We start from the raw sequence: 6,129 nt of genomic DNA on the forward strand, positions 1-6,129 counted from the left end.
CAATAATAGATATTTCGGCACTGGCCAAGTCTTATGCTCCATGTAACTTTACAACGTACCAGTGGATCGCGCCAATGCAAAAATTGATATAAATTGACAAGCTAATTATGTGCTAGTCATTCATAGGTGGAACTCAATGCGATATCATAGAAATAACTACATATGATATAAAAGAATAAACCCGTATTATCGAAGTGTTAAGGTCCTGATTACTCAGAAAAAGTAACGTAGTAATTAAGAAAAAGGGCATTTAATCTCTTACCCTTTTATTTCTCTTTGTCTATCCCCTATTAAACCGTAGACTTCCTGTGGAACTGACAAAAGTTTAACATGATATTGTATATAAGCAATGAAGTTCCATAAGTAGTTGATCAAGTATGGGAACACCACAATTCAGCAAAAAAAAGTCTGGGAACACCACCATCCATATGGGTTTAAGCTGAGGTAAGTCGCTTATTCTCTTTGAACAAAATCTTTGTTCGAGTTTTTGAATGGAGAAAATTCATAATCGTGAAAGTTTTATCCTTAAATGAGCTACCTCAATGTGACCTCGAATAGTTGGAGTTTATTGAGTTTCTGAATATGATAGTGCATACCAAAAAAAAATTTGAGAACAACAACGATCGCTGCTCATGTGATAGCTGGATTATAAGACTTAGAATTGCGCTTTTTTTTTCTTTTTTTTTTTCGGTAGGAAAGGAAGGCATAAGCCTTAGATACAACAAAGAAAAACTAAGGGTATGGAAGCCCCAACTACCTCACCAAAAAGAGCTGCGCGAATGCTGGGCGGGGAGCTAAGGAAGTGGCAGCCAAGAGGTAGAAGGAGAGACCAATTGGCTAACTGATCCGCACTAGAGTTGCCTTCACAATAAGTGTGTTGGACGCGAACCACTTAGTCCCTTGGGAGGAGTTCCTTGATGGCTCTAACTAATGACGTCGTCTGAAGAGAACTAGGAGAAGATCCCATGACCAAACTCTGAGCGAGGGAGGAATCAAGCTCGAGGATTACCTTGCGGCACCCAAGCGATCAGACATGCTGCAGCCACGTGAATACGCCCCACAATTCCGCAACAATGGCCGTAGACCATCCTAAATTCTGGGCGAAACCTGACACCCAGTGGTAGCTCATCTCAAACGATTCCACCAGCACCCGCACGCCCGGGTTACCCCAGGAGGCCCTGTCCATATTAAAGTTTAACGGAATTAAAATTCCAAAAATCCTTCATTCTCTCAGTTTTTCTCCTCCCAAACACACCGTAATATTTCTATCTCAAAATGGCAAAATCGGCCTTAGGTGAATCCCGAAATTAATATACGACACATAAATCCAAATAAGAATTCCAATTCAGTGAGAAGTACCTTCTATTAGTCAAGGTGTTTTAACTGAGACATATATTCAGGATACTGTTTTCCCCCCTCTTTTTTGGATTATAAGATATTATATATTATTTTGTCGGAAATATAAGATTTTTCTTTTAATTTTTTTCCGTGAATCACAAGCTATTATCTTTTAGAATCTCTCTCTTTTTTCTTTTTCTTTTTTTTTCTCTTTTGGATTTTAGTTTTAGTATTGCCATGCTAGGCATGTTAGACATTATTTTTCGACTTCAGGGAACTGCATGTATATGTACGTATGGCTCCCTAATTGATCATTATCAATAGTATTCATAATTTACTTTCAAAGTTGCAATACTATATCAATCAGATTTTATTAATCTTTTCTTTTAGCAATAGCTTTATGTAATCTTAATCATAGTGATCGATTCGTGAAGTACGAGAACATGGGGTAGGTTATATTTGACAAAATGAGAATTGAAACGTGATCTCATGTTCCACGAACGTACATGAGGCATGTGAGGAACCAGATCTTGTGGGAACAAAGAATTTTGCTTCATTAATAAGGTTTTAACGATAGGACCATGCGATGAAGACAAAGATGAGACAGTTTTCAAATTATAGGCCGACAGCAAAGAATATTTGACACCTGTCATGGATCACTGGTATTATATTGATGTTCTTCAATTATATGTTCACAATGGACAGATCACACATGCGATGGATACCTTCCCGCCAGCTGATATGATAAGCCGTACGACATTTCAATTGACGCATTCGGATTTATATATGGAAGGAGTGACTCATCTCTCAGTTGTGTCCGCATTATGAAGATACAGAAAATGGCAAACTACTCGGTTTAAATTCTATGTATGATTGGCAGGGCTCAAATTGAATTGGTTGGCATTCATCTCTTACATCGAAAAATCCGGTTCTTTCTATCCAGTTTGTTTAAGAAATCATCCTTTATACCCTGCATTGTCAAGCTCTATTAAGAAATCATAGTTCATTAAACCTTATATTGTGCGATTAACTTTTTGCAATGATTCTCATCATGATAGAGTTCATTCTATTAATTGAAGAAGCTGGCAGAATTACATGGGCGAGATTAGGGCTGTTTATCGAGCTACAATACTAATAAGTTCATAACTTCGGGAAGTCTTGCAGTGGAACTATTTTGCAACGAGGAACTTTACAGTAATCTTATCTCATCATGTAATGCCAGCAATACATTAATCGGATTGCTTAAATGGATGAATGTCCTAGATAGCACGGATTGGTTCAAGAATTTATACAATGAATTAATTTTAAATATAACGAACTTCTTGTCAAGAGAAATCATAAGATTTCGTCATTTTCTAAAGAGACCATAATTTTTTTAAAAAAACCAATTTTTACTCTTTTTTTTCCTTCTTTTTATAATGTTCCAAAGATCCCATCAAGTCCATGTGATCAAACATGAGCGGTTTGGTCAGACCGGAAATATAACAAATCAATCTCTCCATGTTTTCTTTCTTGCTCTAGCAATTAAACCGCAATAAAGTTCATGCCGATATTATGATTGAAAATGAATTCAAGTACGAGGACTAAGGACTGATTCTGTTATTATTCTTAGTTCGGATGATATTCCTGTTCATTTGGCAACGATAAATGCTCGAAATGTCAATTTCAGACCAGCTGGCTGAATTAGTTATTAGCAAAGTTTCCTTTCTTTCACGTGTGGTCTGTTTTATGTCAACTAGTGCAGTATCCCACTCTGGCCTAGCGGTCTACCTTTTGTTTATTCATGATCGGTTTATTTTCTTCATTATATATATATATGTATATGTATATATATACTTTTCATTTCATATCTTTGGTACTTATTTTCCATCCGCTCACGAGAATTGTCGATCATTTTATTCTCTAAATAATTCTAATTGCGAGAGCTTTTTCGGTTTTTTATAAAATGGATGTGGCTCATCCCCGAAAGAAAACAAAAAAAGAAAAGGAAAAAAGAAAAGAAAAGAAACAATGCAGCCATCAAACATGCCAACTATTCCGATCTCTTTAGATATGACTTGGATATTCTTGTTCGTATATGGAGAGCTCATCAATAACATGGACAGATCGCACATTTCATTATTGTTTATTTATTTAACATGATAAGTCGTTCGACATTTCAATCAAAGTATACTTTTGCCTTAATTGAGCGGCAATGTGTGACGCTAGTGGCAAATTACTATTAATGAAGAATAGACTTTACCTAAAGTATAAAATTCGAAAACCCACTTAATATGTGCTTTACCGATAAAGACGGTTGTTCGAATAGAGATTAATTTCAAATCAAATTGAGGATATCTCGTGTACACGTAAAAAAAAAAATTCATCCTCGGTGTAAAGAAAAGATTTTTTTCCATGTGAACTTGAGATGGAGATTGGAGTGACTCCTGTCATATCACGATTGGAGCCATGATGTGCGCAGGCAACAAGCAGAAAGAGACAAAATTAACGAAGACGACAAAATTAGCCGCGCGAAGTTCTCATTGATTTGAACCATCACTCAGTCGTTCTGGGGTAACATGCTTTATTGATTTATTCGCATTTAGTAGCTTCGATTTGGCGGAGGTTTGCTTTCCCTCTTAAACTTCGAGCCGTTCGATTTCAACGTGTTGATGATACGTGCTTCAGGTGAACGTAACTACCGTGTCGACCCTCAAACGTGTCGGTGCACGATCGATCAATTCGAATGCGAATCAACAGCAGGCCAAACCGAGCTCAAATAACTATGTGTACCCCTGTTATACACGGCAAAGTTCACAAGCGGCCCGCGGGATACACCTTCAAGCCCAATAGATCATTCCCAAGCCCATCTCATATACTTCACTCTCATTTACAAAGGAGTGGTCAGTTAGCTTCAATTTTGTATCGCTTGCTGAGTAGCTGCCGTTTCTGGCATCGCTTCGATGTGGTTACTGTTGATTTACATGGTCGACACTGGATCACGTCAAATAAGAGTAGGCCGATATATATTGAACCAATGAGTCATGTGTGTGCTTCATATTTGGCCTTGTTAATCTCTAGTTGATTTGGGCCGTAAAATATTAAAATAGTAGTCCTTTTATCGGTATCTTTCACCGGGCTTAAGCCCATAAGTTAACTAAATATAACAATAAGTAGTACAAAAATGGGATTCAAGTTCAACCAACCAAGTTACATCTACAATAACTACGAATAAAGATAAGAAGGATATAGAGCATATGACATCAACATTTTTCCAAAAGAGAAAAAAAAAAGGATAGCGACATTATATGTGTACCTTCAAGCCAAAAAAAGAAAAACTGACTTTTTTTATAAATTAAAAAAAAAACTTGTATGTACCCTAAGACTAAGCCGAACTTACTAATGCAATTTGCTAACAATCTCAATAAGGGCGCTTGCTTAAAATTTTAGATAGTAAGTAATAAAATTGGGTACTAGCTGCAATGCGTGTGCATTGCATCCTATTCAATCAAATTCATTTGGAACATCCATATGTATTTGCCCATACATGATTGGTGACTACAATCTGCATTGCGCGGTGGACGGAATTCTTGGAGCGAATGGAAGGTAAATTGCCCAATCTAGGCGGTAATTTTAATCTTTTAAATTATTTTTATCTAGTAAAATGCCACATGAGCATTATTTGACAGAGAAATAGCGGAAGGACTAAAACTTCAATAAATGGAAAAGGTAGAGTATGATATCTAACCCAAAAAAAAATGTTTAAGACGAAAATAGTAAAAATATAAAAGGTTAAGTATCAAAATTAATCCTTTTTTTTAGTTTTTTTTATTACTAAAGGGGATCATTGGTCTATTAAAAGGAAAAAAAATGAGATATAAAAGCAACCAAGAAGTCTCACTAATAAAATTGAACCCAGAACTTCTTGGTTCACAATTAAGTTTATGCGTCACTATAATGCACCACGGATACAAATCCTCTGCCCATCTCCTTGTCCCATCTCCTATCCCACCAACCAGATCGTGTCACTTGTCCAATCTCGTCATTGTGAGAGGCATCTTCTCCCTACATTTCCAATTCCAAAGTTTAACCTTTAAAAGCCATATTATTATTTTTTGTTCTTTTTTGACACAAAGTTAGGATAATACATACGTATATGTGTATATAGTATAAGATTTCCATTGGATCCTCCTATTTTTCATGTATGAGTATCTATCATTTTTTAGAGGCCAAAATGAATGCGTTGTCCAGAATATCGATAAAAATGAATCCAAGATTTAGGAAATTGTAGAATAAAGTTTTAATGAAGCAATATGTAACTAAATCAACTAATTAGATAGTAACTATCTTGATAACACATTTTTTTAGATGTTTTAATTTTAAATTTATTAAATTTAATTATCTTAATTTTGTGTTAAAAAAGAAAAAAATAAAATGGCTTTTAAAGGTTAAACTTGGAATTGAAAATGTAGGGAGAAGATGCTTCTATGAAATTGTGATTGGAAATGTGGCACGATCTGGTTGATGGGGCAGGAGATGAGACAGTAAGATGGGATAGACGATTTGCATCCACTTCACCATATTTCTCAATAAATTGACTTTTTGAAATAGTCTATATATAGAGCGAAATGAAAAATTGATTTTCCTTCACGTTTTCAAGGGTCACGGGACAATAAGGAAAAGGAAAAATGAGATGTACGATTGCAGTTTCTTAATTTTAGGGTGGGGCATGTTTCATTACATTATGCCTTTTTCCAAAAAAAATAAAATAAAATCAGCGCATAGGCGGAATGCCGAATCGATACATTCGAG

General features: G+C 35.7%; 1 long non-coding RNA gene across 2 annotated transcripts; it reads left to right on the forward strand.

Annotated features, from left to right (window-relative positions):
• Positions 1-6: 6 nt before the first annotated feature.
• On the forward strand, positions 7-2,364 carry LOC116213159. 2 transcript variants are annotated; one of them, XR_004158010.1, is made up of 2 exons: positions 7-444; positions 695-1,516. It is a non-coding gene; the product is annotated as an uncharacterized LOC116213159 (long non-coding RNA). The 2 variants fall into 2 exon arrangements; XR_004158009.1 differs by lacking the exon at positions 695-1,516 and adding an exon at positions 2,044-2,364 and having other exon boundaries at positions 18-444.
• The last annotated feature ends 3,765 nt before the right edge of the window (positions 2,365-6,129 follow it).

This window comes from Punica granatum, chromosome 7 (genome assembly GCF_007655135.1).
Source record: "Punica granatum isolate Tunisia-2019 chromosome 7, ASM765513v2, whole genome shotgun sequence".
NCBI classification, from domain to species: domain Eukaryota; kingdom Viridiplantae; phylum Streptophyta; class Magnoliopsida; order Myrtales; family Lythraceae; genus Punica; species Punica granatum.